The sequence below is a fragment of the Cryptomeria japonica genome, chromosome 5, assembly GCF_030272615.1.
Source record: "Cryptomeria japonica chromosome 5, Sugi_1.0, whole genome shotgun sequence".
In the NCBI taxonomy this organism is placed as follows: domain Eukaryota; kingdom Viridiplantae; phylum Streptophyta; class Pinopsida; order Cupressales; family Cupressaceae; genus Cryptomeria; species Cryptomeria japonica.
Window position 1 is genome coordinate 266063845 of NC_081409.1, and position 15794 is coordinate 266079638.

The 15794-nt window shown below is 37.6% G+C and overlaps 1 protein-coding gene across 4 annotated transcripts in view; it reads left to right on the plus strand.

The window, feature by feature from the left end:
- Positions 1-15794, plus strand: part of LOC131035242 (uncharacterized) — a 71119-nt gene that overhangs the window by 42105 nt on the left and 13220 nt on the right. The window lies entirely within an intron of this gene.

The following is a 15794-nucleotide window of genomic DNA, read 5'->3' on the forward strand; positions in this document are numbered from 1 at the left end:
CAGATCAGTAGTTCCATATACACTAGCCACGACACATACAAAAAATGTACACCAATGGTAAAATATGAAAGTAATCGGGACTATTTAAATGCTTAATACTGTAAAATTTGAAATCATTTTGAGGAATTTAGGGACTGTATATCTTGTATGTAGGATGCATTTAATATAGAGTACAATTGTATGGTTCCTTAAAATTTTCTGATAGGCATACAATTGTACTCTATAATATTGCCCTTTCATCTCTTCTTTCAATTTCATAGAATTTGCTAGCATAACCATGTGATGCATTATAATTCTTATAATGTGACATAAGAGATTTTTTGGCATCATTAATAATTGTTTTTTATCTTGTACATAGGATGCATATAATATAGAGTACAATTGTATGCTTATAGGTCTTTCTAAAATGCCTATCAGCATAATCTGGACATGGGTTTATATCGGCCTGTTCTTGTTGTAGGCTATGATGGCTTCCAAACAATTGAGAAAAAATATTTCATTGCTTCTTATATTGAGAGGAAGTGCAATAACTGATTTATTTTCTTCAAGGTTGGAAATCATTCCCAGCATCTGATTCTGACAATTTCACATGTAAAAGAATGTTTCTCCATCAGTTTTGCAATAAGAACTAGAACAGTAATGTTTGAACACTCTTGACATCAGCACATATTGCTCTTACATTCTTAAAGAACAAGAAGGATTGTTTACTCTTTAATATATTTAAACTAGTGCTGGAAATAATGAACAGAAATAACAATGCATAAATAGAATATGCCTTTATTTACATGAATTTCTTATAGAAGTAGACTAGAGATGACCATCCAAGGATCGAACTGCTTTTCTTGACTATGCAAAGGCTATATAAAGCATCTGATGGTTGTCAAGAAAACCAAAACCATTGACAACTAGGAACTGTCTAAAGTCGACAAGTAAATAGCACATAGTCATGCAGAAAACATAACAAAGGCATGTTACACTAATTACGTCATCCCCCACCCACACACCCCCACCCCCCCAAAAAAGAAGGAAAACTGGCTTCTAAGAAACAATTAAAACAAGTAATAAATCAAGTAAGATCAATTAAAGTTTCCGAATGCATAATGTTACTATCAAGGAAGAAGGACCTTTATGTTGATGCTTCCTATCGGCAACTAGAACAACTTGATCTTAACCTGGTCATTCCACAACTAGTGAATGTTCAACAACAAAATGGGGATGAAGATCTATAGTGATAATTTTAGTTGAAGTGGAAAGGAGATTTGACTAAGGAAACAATGATCATCAGCAGATTGAAATATACTTGGATATCAACATAGCCATCACATCTAGAATGTAGACCACTGTATGGAGAATACACTCACCAGTGACCATGCAGTTTAAGGAATTTTTAGGAAGGATCAAACAAACAAGGAGCCCAATTTGACTACACTCTAAAAACTGAAAAAATTGTAGCAAGCTAATCAGTAGACAAGACTTTAGGAACTACAGAATGAATCCCAACATGAAAATAGTGTTCAATTTCCCCAAAGGCTTGGGAGATGCCTTCTCCCAATTCACCAGAAAGTAGGAAGAATTTATGTTGTTGCCAAAGTCATCCTGAGGAAGAGCCAACTATAGAAGGCTACACATATGCAGTGGAAGTTCCATTGAGTAATTCAACTGGATACACCAACATTAGAAGAGTGGGATTTGGTAGACTCTACAACAAAAGAAGAAACAACTAGTGGTCATACAAGTGGAGACAATTCTACTATTGAGTGTACAAAAAAAGGAAAAAGGTATGGTTTAGAAGATAAAGTAGAGGCCGCTTGGTAAATTTTTTTGAATAAATCATACAAAAAGGCCATATGGTGGAAGTAAACACTATGCACTTGTCCATTTCCTTCTACTTATTTGTTTTCTGCAGAGGATGTTGTGTGGGAGAAAATAGAACTTTAGGAAGATTAAATTCAATTTGTTTGGATAGTGTTAGCCATATTATAGTTTAAAAAAGAGCTTGAAGATTATTAATTTTAGTTTTTTTTTGACATAGTTTGCCATACTATAGGGTTTGGAGACATTGTGTCTTCCTTGGGGGGGAGGGAGAGGGCAGGGGGGTGGAGGCCAAGGCATACTATAGCAAAGGGAAATTTTATTATTTATTTTAACGTTCTCCTTCATATATGGTTGTAGGGTGGGCAATGGTGGAGCTTTATAATTTCATATTTTTTGTTTTTGTTTTTCCAACCAATTTAAAATGATTTTACAGTTATTATTATTTTCATTTTGCTCATGTGGGGCCCATCTATTATTTTTCTATCTCACTTCATTACTTTTCTACCTGACCCACTATATGGTACTTTTCCCTTTTCCATAATTTTCCTAAAAAGTCTGTTCTAATTTGACTTTGATGTTATGTGGAATTTTATAACATGAGTAGGGTCCTTTGTATGTTTGTTAGGACAAGTGTCTAGAGGCAATCAAACATTTTTAATATTATTATTTTGAGGCATGCTATCATTAATTTTGGGATCTTCAATGAAGTCAAATGCCTCTGTTGGAATAACAAAATCAATTACATTCAAAACTTTCAATTTTTTTGCAAACTATGTATTTCATCTAGTGCACATGAATTCTTCACCTAATCATTCTTCATTTGTTGTTTGTCATCACATAATCCTTGTTCCTCTTTATTGATCTCCTTAGCTTCAATAAATTTGTAGTTTGATGGATATAGTTATTAGTTCTCCATTTTCTATTGGAACAATTTGTTTCATCTTTTGAATACAATTGCAATTCCAAATTCCTTTTGGCGTTCAACTCCATTAGTCCTTGATCATGCTTCTCTATCCACTCTTCTCTAGAGTCCAAATTTGTCAAATCCAAGGAATCCAAGGAAGCTACTTCCTTACTACTTGATTCTTTGTGTCAATTGTATATTTTTTCCCTTGTTTTCAACGGAGAGTGTATTCTTTTTCCAAATGTAGTTGGCTTTGATTGATACTAGCCAACCTCGTCCCAACAATGCCATTACATTCTTTCTAGCATAATGAGATGACCATATAATTTAATAAAAATTCTTGAGTTCCAATAAGTACCTTTTTTCCCCATGAGGATTCCATAGTACTTCAATACCTTGTTTTTTGATCCACTCCTACCAACTAGAAAGTTGGAGGCCAAATGGTTGGCTTGCCTATGATTCTCCAAGTGTTTTTGAAAAGTACATTTACATCAAACTTACTATCAATAATTTTGTTAGTGATATCCCTTCTAGGGATCTCCATGTGAACCACTGCTAGTTTCTTTGCCATGTTAACCATCAATAACATGCGATTGATCACTTGATTTCTCGACAATGGAGGTCTGGTTATGGGGTCTTCATTATCTCAAAATTCTAAATAGGTAGTAGCAAGAACCATCTCATCCCTATCAAATATAGTATTAGTTATAGCATTTCTATGTGCAAGAGTACTTTGTAATAAATTTGATGATTTAACTCATATGGTGATTTGAAGTACTTCTCTTGCAATAATTTTATCAAATTGTAATTGATTTTTTATTGTACTTGCATTTGCATTTGAGTGGTGATGTTCATTTTTGATAACATGCTCCACCTTAACACTTGCTTCATAAAGTCTAAGTTTTGATATATGGGTCTGGGTACATAGCCTTCCTTGCTTGGGCTCAAGTAATTGCTAATACTTCATTGTTTCTTTCCACATCAATCATGTTAATGCTAGCATTTTTTCTTTACACACCTTGCATCATCACAATCTCTAGGTCCACACCATTTGCACAATAATCCCATTTCATTCTATTTTCTATAACAATCCCTAGCAAAGTGTCCTCACTTACTACATTTTCAATAATGGATAATGGATCAACCTTTGGAGTCATACTATATCCGAATCTGAACTCCCCCTCATTGATTCCAATAGCTGCTTGGAGATATATTCATATTATTTTGCAGTTTTAGTAGAGTGATTGGTGAACTACTCTCTTTGTGTAAAGAGTACTTTATTCAAATTGTATCGGTACTCTTATGTTGAATGGCCCCATAATTTGACAAATATTGCAAAATATTTTCTTGGAACAATCAGCTTTGGTGTGACCTATTTTGCAATTTGTACACCATAATTCTTTAGGTTCTTTGTTAGAACTTGCCTTTCCTTCAGCATTCAAGGCATGTCTCTCCATAGTGCTTGTACTATTCCAAATTCATTATCACAACTTCCATCCAATCCATCATCTTTATCCATTTTTATTTTGGATCTTAAAGATATCTTACCCTCACCTTCTATGTTTATCACTCTATTATATGTTTCTACGTACAATGAAGCTGGTATAACTTTCACCTTTTTCCCTAATGAAGGGATAAGGCCTTCAATGAACTGCCTTTTCTTAATCCATTTGTTGGTTCTTTTTCCAATTTTATGAATAATCCTTTGAGCATGCGATTATAATCTCTAATAGTTACATGCTTACCTTGCCTATTTTTTACATTTTTGTTACAATTTTGTTGTCATATTGAAGAAATTTGAATTCCTCATAAGCCTTTCGTAATTTCTTCCATGTATTTCAAGAGATTGATTCAGTCTTCATGTACAAATTGATAGCCACACTTCTTAGAGTAGTTGGAAATTACTATAGCTGGTATGCTTTGTCATTTTAACCATTTTCTATCCAAAGGGTTTCATAGGTCTTACAATGTTTTATTGGATCCTCTAATCCATCTCATATAAACTTAGGAAGCTTCCACCTGTCTACACTTGGGTTTGATGGTGGAGTCACCATAGTTTTACCTTGATGCAAAATCAGTGCCTAGAGTTCTCTTCTCAAGGAGTTTTGATTCAGATGTTCTAGTGCCCCCCTTTTCTCTCTCAAACACATGGTAATCCTCTACTCTTCTTGCTGCTTTAGTGTTTTGCATACTCATCTTTCCTTCTAGTTCTCTTTTGTATGCTCCAACCCTTAGCCTTGGAATTTTTGGCTTGATTTCTTCTTATGTTGACAACTCTTCAACACCTTGCATAAAACTTCTTATATAGCCAATTCAACACCTTGCAGATGCACCTATAGTTACCATCGTGATAATCCCCAAAGATGATTTCATTTAACATTTCATACACAGTGGCAGGGTGTTAACATGCATGACATGATTCTCTAATTATTTAGCTGTTTGGGTTTGCTTGAAATTGTTCTCTGGTTTGCAAAATCATGGACTGCATGCATAAATCCTAATCTGACTCTAATCTATTGGTTAAAGATTTATTCATTTAACGATGTGATTGTTAAAACATTTCTAAGATTGGTGCTTATTGTTGTGACGTATTCACACATCACCCCATTGCAAATGGGGACCCCTACTTTTTGCTTTCTAGGGTTTGTTTTCTTGGTCTTTTAGGTTCTAGGCTATCAGTCTTTGCATTGAAGGGTCGCCAGGGGCCTCATTAGGATAGCAGGATCTGCTTGAGTCAGGTGGATCTCCTCAAGAGGTTAGGTCAATTGAGTGATTAGGGGTTATTTAGATCATGCCTAGGGTGTTTTTTGTGTACTATCCGATTGCACTTCAAGTTGCTAAATCAAACCTTGGTTGAATGCATAATGTCCTCCTAGGTCCCATCCCTTACATCAAGGACAGAGCAAATTCGCCTTAAGAAGTCTGGAATGTCATCCTGATCCTCAAATGTCCTGAAATTTGGCGCTGTCTGGAATGTCATCCTGATCCTGAAATTTGACTAAAGTCTGGAAAATTGAAGAATCCTCCAAAAACTAGATTTTGCATTATAACTCCTACAGGTCTAAATGTTATATTCCATATATGAATCCTGACGGAGAGACGAACATGTCAATTTTCGCTCCTGACCCTTCCAAAGAGTCCAAAGCGAATTTCAATTTCGCTCCTGACCCTTCCAAAGGGTCCAGAGCGAATTTCCTTATATCTCCCTTCTTGGTCCTAATTTGCCTCATAAACCTTATCCCTATGGCATGGTTGAGAGAGTATTGATGTGTGAAACAAAGTGAAGTGATGAAAAGTAAGGAATTTGAGCATAATTGCAAATTTCACTCCTGACCCTTCCAAAGGGTCCAGAGCGAAATTCCCCAAAAGACCTATTTCTTCACTAAGGACATCAAATAGTGGACATGTATGGCAAGGAAAGGATTCAAAAAGACAAGTCTAAAGCAAGATGAGTGAAAATGAGGAAGAATTGAGCCTTAAAGAGCAATTTCACACCTGACCCTTCCAAAGGGTCCAAAGCGAATTTCTCAAAAGCATATATTTTCCTCACAATTTTAAAGCAAATTGCCCTCAAGGTATTTTCCGAAGGTGGTTTGAAGCTAAGCAAGCAAGATAGGAGAAAGCTTTATCAAGGACAAGCCCTATTTTCCAAATTTCGCTCCTGACCCTTCGAAAGGGTCCAGAGCGAAATTTTTCCAAGCTCCTGACCCTTCCAAAGGGCCCAAAGCGAAATCCTTAGGATAGCTTATTTCCTCACCAAAAGCACTGAGTAGACACCACTTTGAGAGCAAGTTGACTTGATGGTGATAGAGGGAAGTTTGACAAGTTAAATTCAAGGCAAAGAAAGGAGAAAAGAAGTGTGAATTGAGCCAAAAAGAGAATTTCGCTCCTAACCCTTCCAAAGGGTCCAGAGCGAATTTCTCCATGAAGCATTATACCTTGCTCCAACCTATGAACTAACTCATTCCCAAGCATTTTTTTGAAGGAAAAAGATTTGTTGTTGATAAGAAAAGGATGAAAAATGAAGATTCATGAGGGAAAATCAAGCAAAATACAAATTTCGCTCCTGACCCTTCCAAAGGGTCCAGAGCGAAATCCTTAGGACGACTCCTTATTTCATCTAATGCACCCAAGAGATCTTGTTTTAGGCTAAATTGAGGGCGAATTCACTTGATGACGATGGAGGAAGATTTGAAAAGAAGAAGAATGGTGTCAAAATGCAAATTTCGCTCTTGACCCTTCCAAAGGGTCCAAAGCGAAATTTCCTAAAAACTATGTTTTGTTCCTTGTTGAGATCAAGATCTTGATTCCTAAGGCATTGTTGGGAGAGAATTGTTAAGTCTTACCTTGAGAAGTGATTTGGAGCAGAGGAAATGGTAGAATTGAGGCTAAATCACAAATTTCGCTCCTGACCCTTCCAGAGGGTCTAGAGCGAAATTCCTTATAGATCCTATCCTTGGCCAAGGTCCAAAGCAAAATCCTTCTTTTAGGTCTTTTTGGGGGTCAAATCATTGATGTCTTCAGGAGAGAGGGATTGAAAGGTGAAAATAAAAGCAAATTGAAGTGAGAGGAAGGAAGAATTCAACCTAAAGGAAGAAATTCGCTCCTGACCCTAAAGGGTCCACAGCGAAATTCTTCAATGGACCTTGTACCTTGCCTTAGCACTTGGATGACCCCGTCCTAAGCAATTTTTGAGAGCAAATGACTTGTCTATACCTAGAACGAGCACAATTATGAAGTTTAATGCCTTGAAGAATGAGTTATGAATAGAGAATTAAGTGAGATTACCAATTTCGCTCCTGACCCTTCCAGAGGGTCCAGAGCGAAATTCCTTATAGGTCTTGTCCCTGGAGAGGGTCCTGGGCGAATTTCATTCTAATGCCTTCTTGTTGATGATTTAAGGTGAGAAATATCATGTTAGAATGAATATATCATGTATACTTAATCATCCTTTGTTTGTTTTGCAAATCAACAAGACTGGGCTAGAAGGAAGAGCAGTCAAGGAGGACCTATTCAAGTTTCATCATCACTAAGCACGCCTTGGATGCATGAGAACATACTCAAGGTGCTACTAAATTGAAGGACTTCGAATGATCAACAATTGCAAGTAATGCGTTAGAACTATCCTCAAAGAAATCACAGGATGACAGAGAAGAAGGATCTTGTAAACATTTCAAAGCAATATAAGCTACTAGAGGAGGAGTGACTTGACCGTGAAGAGGCCTCATCAAGTACAAGAGAGCCAAGGAAATGTACATCATTTCTCAAATACATCAAGGATGAAGGAGGGTCGACCAAAGGTCATCACAGATGAAGTACCAGACAAGGTGGCATCCCAGTCACTATTCCTCCAGTCAGGTAGGTCCACATCAACATGTCCAGATTCAATGTACCTGACTCACCAGTAATAGCTCAAATTTCGAGGCACCTACCCCTGTTTCCTATTGGTTCTCAAATTTTAAATGTAATTTTCTCATTGGCTAAGGAGGTTTTGTTGTAACAAACCCTAATTAGGGTTTCTATCTTGTAATCCTAGCCATTGATTGTAAACCAATCTGAGCCATTGAGATGTAAAGAGCTCTCTATATAAGGCTCTGGCTCTTCATTTGTAAAGGTTAATAGTTAAGAGTTATCTAATAGAGGTTAGAATAGCTAAGAGTTAGTAGCTAGAATATTGAATAGAATAGAAGTTAGAGTAGATTAGGAAGAGAAGGCAAGAAATTGTTGCCTTGATTGTAAATGAACTCCATTTTCATTGAAGATATGGTGAAATATGTCGTTTCTTTGCAATATGCATGGTTTCTCGTTGAATCTTCGTTTTAGATGGTAAATGTTTAGATTGAACGAAAGAAGTTATTGAATGCACTCGCGTGCAATCCGCCTAGTCTAAACCACTAGCCTCTTGCTGATTGTAAGAGCGCCCTGCGTGGTCAACTGGCATTGAATGAGCTTAATCCCAAGTCGTTACGCGTCTATTGTTCATGCATTAACTTTAATGATGATCAGTGTTTGACAGTAATGATTTGAACATCTTCAGAACTACCCTATAAGATTGCACTGAGCTGGTGTTGAATTGTTCAGTTTGATGGTGAGACCTAGCCCGGTAGGACTCCAACTAGTCATTCATCCATCTTCTCGCATTCAAGGTCTTAGAGCAGACTTTCTGAGCCCTGTATCTTTTGATGTTTCTTTATCTTCTAGCTAGGAGATAGGATTCAAGTTCCAACAGATTAAACACTCAGGCATTCGAATGTAAGTCCCCTTGTGATTCTAGCAAAATTAAATCATACCACAAGAGCTTATCCACACGTAGAGACCCTACATACCAGAACCTTGGAGTTGCCTCGATCGATCCTTGGGCGAAATCTTCAGCATTCGAGGAAACTTTGTTCAAGGGAGGATAAGATACCTGGGTATTTTATTTTGTGTTCGCATGTGCATAAAAAACACATCAATACTTATTCAATTGGAAATTGAAATCACCAAGGAACAATGAGCAATGCATTTACACACACCAAACATATGATACCATATAACAAAGCAAACTGAATGATCCATCACAGAATTGCATAAATCCATGTATAATGCGGAAGAGACCATTACAAAGATTGTAATGCTTTAGAATGCTATTACATTCATTAAATCCAATATTGCACTCATGTCAGCAACTATGGCAAGGAAGAAACCTTAGTGTGACCAAGAGACTTCTGTGAAAATAGATAAACTATCATGGAGATACATTACAAATAACACTTGCAATTTTAATCTTAATGTGATTTAAAGACATGTTGCTCTAGACGGGGTGGATTTGCACCAATTGAAACCCAAGAAGACCTTGGTACCTCTAGACCTCTAGAAATAAAAGTGATCAATCTCTTATTTTCTATATGCTAAACAACATATATAACCTCAAAGAAACCCCACGCCTAGAAATAGCTACAAAAGATTGATGGTGGTTGGGCAATAAGTGCAGGTACTGTTTGAAGCTTTAGAATTAAGGACAAAGGATGGATCCTACTCAAAATTGATCAATCCAAATCCCTACAAGGATGATTGTAGCTAAGGAAACCAACAACATTCATGGTGCTGATATCATGTGCAGCATACAAGAGTGGGTCGTGGTGATTAAAAAACTTGTCTTCCTTTATCTTACTAAACTTGCCTTCATCAATCCCATGTTGAATATTTCAGTCTTCATTGAACTCATCAACAAGTTCAAGAATCTTTGAAATTGTTGATGCCACCCACTTCTTTGTTTTACTTTGTCTCTAACACTCCTTTGAACATTGTTGGAGCTTTTGCCTTCTTGTGAACCATGTCAGGGATTCAATAATTCTTGAACTCTTTGGCATTCTTATTTTCCTTAGTCATTTTTACTTTTTTACTCTTAGTCAGCACTTTACCACGTTTTGAATCATGAGGAGTTCAAGAATTTTTGAACTCTCCGATAACGTTTTCTTCCTTTCCTTGATCATTTTTCAATCATTTCTTATGTTGGAGCTTTTGGCACTTTTTGAACCATGCCTGTTGAACCTCCAAAAGCTCTAATAGACTAACACCAATCACTTAGGTAATAGAAAGAAAACACATCCAAACTTGAAGAAAATTAGGATCATTAGCAACTTAACCACATGATGGGGACATGGGAATGGCAAGAGACTCTTACACAAATTCTAACTAAAGGGGACAGATCCATCAAATGTTTCTTGGATCGGTTATCTATGATGGACAAATAGGGCAAGTGCACACAAGGACAAAAACTTAGCCAATTTCGCAATTTTTGAGGCCTGTGAAACTAGGCTCCAACAAAATACAAAATATAACAATGGCATTTTACACTAACATTAACTAGACAAGTCAAAAACATTTAGGGTTAAATAGGATTTCTAACCTTATTTTTAGTGTAGATGAAACAAACTGATAATTATATGTGTACATTGTGAGGATTGGTTAGATCTTAATTTGAATTCCTAGAGCCAAAAATGTCTAATAAATATGTCGTCTTATAAAAGGATGAATTTTGCTATGTTGATTGTAACTAATGCATGCAGTTCACATTTTGTGTCCAGATCCTTACACAATGTAGGGCTAATTTTAAACAGTGATATAGTTGACATTTGGGAACACAAACCTTGGTCATGGTTTCATTCTATGTGGTGTCATTTCACTTGCACCCACAAGGCATAATGCCAAGGGTGGATGTAGTCGGAAACATGAATCATGTGAAAATTAATTGGATGATTTTATTCAACCAGAGAGCTGTATAATAGGCGATTACAAACGGAGATGTTTCTAAAAAAGAAACAACCACTTCTAAAAATAGAAAACTAAATAAAACAAAAAATTACAATAATGACCATTAAAATAATAATAATAATTAAATATTCTAATACCCTCTCGTAATTGTCATTTTATCAACTACACCAAGTTGCCCTCTAAATTTGACAAACTTTTTTGGACTAAGAAACTTGGTAAGAATATCTGCAACTGGTCTTGGAATGTACTACAAGATCACTGATCCATCTTCGACATGCTTTTGGATGAAATGACAATGAATATCCACATGCTTAGTCCACTCATGGAAGACTAGATTTTTGGCTAATTACATAACCCCTTGATTATCATAGAAGAAGGGAGTAGGTCCTACTTGAGACAATTGCATGTCAACAAGCATCCTTCAAAGCCAAACTACCTCACAAGCTACCTTAACAGTTCCCTGATACTTTGCTTCGGTCGAGGAAAGAGCTACTACCTGCTGCTTCTTGCTGGTCCATGTGACTGCACCTGTGCCCAAACTGAAAACATACCCAGAAGTAGACTTTCTGTCATCAACACAACCTGCTCAATCTAAGTCTGTAAAACCAATGAGTCTAGGATATTTGCTTCCGCTATACAAAATACCAAAGTCATGAGTGCTCCTCACATATCTCAGCACACGCTTTGCTGCAACCCAATGTTCAACTTTTGGGGCTGACATGAAGCGAGAAATGCAGCTCACAACATAACTGATGTCAGGTATAGTGGCGGTGAGATAGATGAGGCTGCCCACTAGTTGTCTGAATGAAGTTTCATCCACAACAGGTGAATCTGATTTGGTTGATAGTTTCAGCCCTTTCTCCATAGGTGTAGATGCAGGTTTGCAATCGTGCATCTAAAATTTATCCAGCAAACTCTTTGCATACTTTGACTGAGAAATGAATATGTGGCTATCTGTCTACCAAACCTCTACACCGAGACAATAATGAGGAAGTCCACAATCTGTCATATCAAAAGTCTTGCACAAATTCTATTTGACCTAGTCGACCAAATGTGTTGCACTACTAGTAATGATCAAATCATCAACATAGATAATAAGAAGAAGAATAGCACCACCAGTATGCTTGACATACAAATTGGGATCGAAAAGACTCCTCTGAAAGCCTTGACTAATCAAGTACTTATCAATTTTAATGTACCATGTACGAGGAGCCTACTTGAGGCCATAGAGTGCTTTCACTAGTCTGCGTACCTAGTGTTCCTTACCAACAACCTTGAAACCTGGAAGTTGCGTCATATAGACTTCTTCTTGCAAATCACCATTGAGGAAAGCACTCTTGACATCCATTTGATGGACTTTCTATCCAAACTGGGCTGAAATCGCGAGGACAAGGCGAATGGTGCTCATCTTGGATGTGGGAGAAAATGTCTCTTCATAGTCTATGCCCTCCTATGAAAACCTTTTTGCTACTAACTAAGCCTTGTACTTATCAAGGGTTCCATGAGCCTTATACTTGACTTTATACACCCATTTTCAACCAATGGGTGTCTTCCCTGATGGATGATTAGACAGGACCCAAGTGTTCTTCTTCAGAAGACTATTATATTCAGTTGCCATAGCCTGTTCCCACTCAAGTACACCTTTAGCCTCTAAATATGTCTAAGGCTCATAAATACTATGAATGTTAGTCATAAGAGAAAAATTAACAATGTTCTACTTGCTCTTACCTCTAGCTAATCTACCCCCAACCAGTTTATCATCACGAAGATCACCAATGGTCATGGCCCACCACTTAGGTCGGAGAGTAGAAGTACCAACATTTGTTGCAAGAGGAACAACATCACCTAGGCTATCTGGAGCAATGAAATATCCCTAGCCAATTTTTTTTTTAAACTTTAAAACAAGTTGGATTGCAATAACTTAGATGATTGTACGTTTAAGTTAGAATATAATTCCATTTGCTGAAACAACTCTACCCAGAATGCGCCGTGGATGGCGAGCATTGGTCAGAGGATTTTAAAAACAGTTGCTCATGCAGAAAAACTCTAACCAGCATGGCGCCGAGATGGCGAGCATTGGTCAGAGGATCTTAAAAACAGTTGCTTATGCAGAAAACTCTAATGCTTGTTTGATTAGAGATGCAGAAACTGAAAACACTCAACACCCGGAATGTGCTTTCCGACCCAAGAAGGGAGAGTAGCTACCATAGGGTGGAGGATAAACTGTTACAACAACTTTAATTGAAATTGAGAATTACAACCAGAATTGAGCAAGAAATCAAGACTGCCAGTACTACTGTCAGTTTTACAAAATGCGTATTCCTCTGCTAATATCTTGTGACATTTTTAAAGGATCAGCATTACATTATGAAGAACCATTCTGATTGTAGATAGAAATTCCAAGCCCAAATGCTTCAAGAATCAAAATACTGGATTCCAGGTTCCTGTTACAAATCTGCACATTCAATGAATAAAACAGTAGTCTATGGGACTACTTCACATGCTCATATTCTTCACGTGTGACCCCCAATTGACCAGAAAGCAAATGCAATCAACCTTAACAATGGAGATACCTAAGACATGTCAAGGAAACAAGACCCAAACCCATGCATTAAATCAGTACGAATTCCAATGCACCCCAAATGGTACGGCCCAGCTGAATAGTACGATTGCTCTTAAAAAACAATGCAAACTCCAAAAATTCCACAAACTTGGAAAATGCAACGCCTAGGTCTAGCAAAGACAATGGGTTGATACCCAGAACAATATTTTTGGTATTTTATGATTTATGAATGAAAACATGGATTCGCTATGTCCTGAATGCAGTAAACTGAAAACACTAACATGCCTAAGAACTAACAATGCAATACACTGAGGACAATAAGCTAAATAAATGCAACACATAAAGAGATTAAATCACCACTAGTTGTTGTCTTTCAAACAAGAAGCGATGCCTGTGCTAGAAGGCCTTCATTCCTTGAAGCAAATCCCAGAGCTAGACGGCAGCCAGACAAAATTCTGCAAAAAGATCCCTCCATGATGCACAAGACTCCAATATATAGATTCCTTGGACTCCACGAAACCCTAAATGCAACTTCACCTCAAACCCTAATCTCACCTTCAACATAGCGTCCCATCTTTCCTAGCGCCAAAAGTCAAGGTATATAATAAAGTCTTCACCTTGGTAAGTCACGCCTTGGTTTTGACTTTGGCTTAGGACAAAAAAAAAATATTAAATATACTCCATGAAGGCGCCACCCTTAGAAACCCCCTTTTAAGTTGTCATTAAGTCATTTGACTAGGCCAAGGGGTAAAATAACATTATAATTATAATGTTATTTTAAAATTGAAATTACTTGACTTCTCAACCTTGCATTCTGGAGCTCGAATCTGTCTACACCCTTTTGAGTCGACTGAACAAGAAAAGGAGATTGCCTGATGCCACCTGGATACTGCCAAAAATAGAACTTACTAAAAATAGTAAATTCTAAGAATTGCCTCGAAAGCAGAGATGAATATACCGTTGCGAAGCTCTCTGAGCAACCAGAAAGAAACCGCCAAGGAAACCACCCAAAATGAACAATGTCCTCCTCAAAAATAGGAAACCCTAATTATTCCTTCCGACTGGCCTCCGAGTTTCCAAACAAAAGACCAACGGTCGCAGAGAAAATCAGGTCCAAGAAGGGGACATTACAGTCCGCCCTCCCCAAGATTGCTTGTCCCCAAGCAATCGCAAACCGGGATGCTGCAATATCTCATCACTTTCCCAAGTTGCATCCTCCAAAGGCAGGTTCTTCCACTTCACTAAGTATTCTCTGATAGTTCTTTTCCTCAAAGACCGTTCTCTGACATCAAGTATCTCTTCGGGAATTAGAACCAATTGTCCCTCTTCATCCAGGGGGGGTAATTGTGACGAAGGTACCACATTATGTCCAAGAGCCTTCTTGAGACGAGATACATGGAAGACATTATGGACTCTACTATTAGAAGGTAGCTCCAATTCATAAGCTACTGCCCCAACCTTTCTGATGACCTTGAATGGCCCATAGAAGCGAGGTTTGAGCTTCTCAGCTCCACTCTTTTTGAGAGTAGACTGTCTATAAGGCTGCAATCGCAGATAGACCATATCCCCAACTTCGAATGAGCGCTCACTACGCCTCTGATCAGCATACAACTTCTGCTGATTTTGTGCAATCTGCAAATTTTCTTTCAAAGATTTCATTATGTCTTGATTTTTCTGCAACATATCCTTGGCTAAGGGTGCTTTGCTATCACCAAAAACCAAATCTGCAAAACTAGGAGCTTCATACCCATAAAGTGCCAAGAAAGGAGACATCTTTATCGACATATGGAACGAAGAGTTGTAGCAGTACTCCCCTAGGTGCAGCCACTTGACCCATGCTCTTTGCTGTTCTGACACATAATTTCTTAAGTAGCCTTCCAACCACTTGTTCACTACTTCAGTCTGACCATCTGTTTGGGGGTGATAACTAGTGCTTGGAGTGAGCACAGTACCACTCATTCTGAAAACTTCTTGCCAAAAAGTACTTAAGAACTTGCTGTCCCTATCACTTACAATGTTTTTGGGTACCCCATGCAGCCTAAACACCTCCCGAAAGAACAGATCTGCAACTTGTGCTGCAGAAAAAGTGCTGGTAATGGCGAAGAAATGAGCAAATTTGGTAAGCCTATCCACCACTACATAAATACAGTCCTTCCCTTGAGATTTGGGCAACCCGGTGATGAAATCCATCGAGATACTTTCCCATTTTTGATTAGGAATGGGGAGGGGTTGCAGCAAACCGGCAGGTAAAGTATT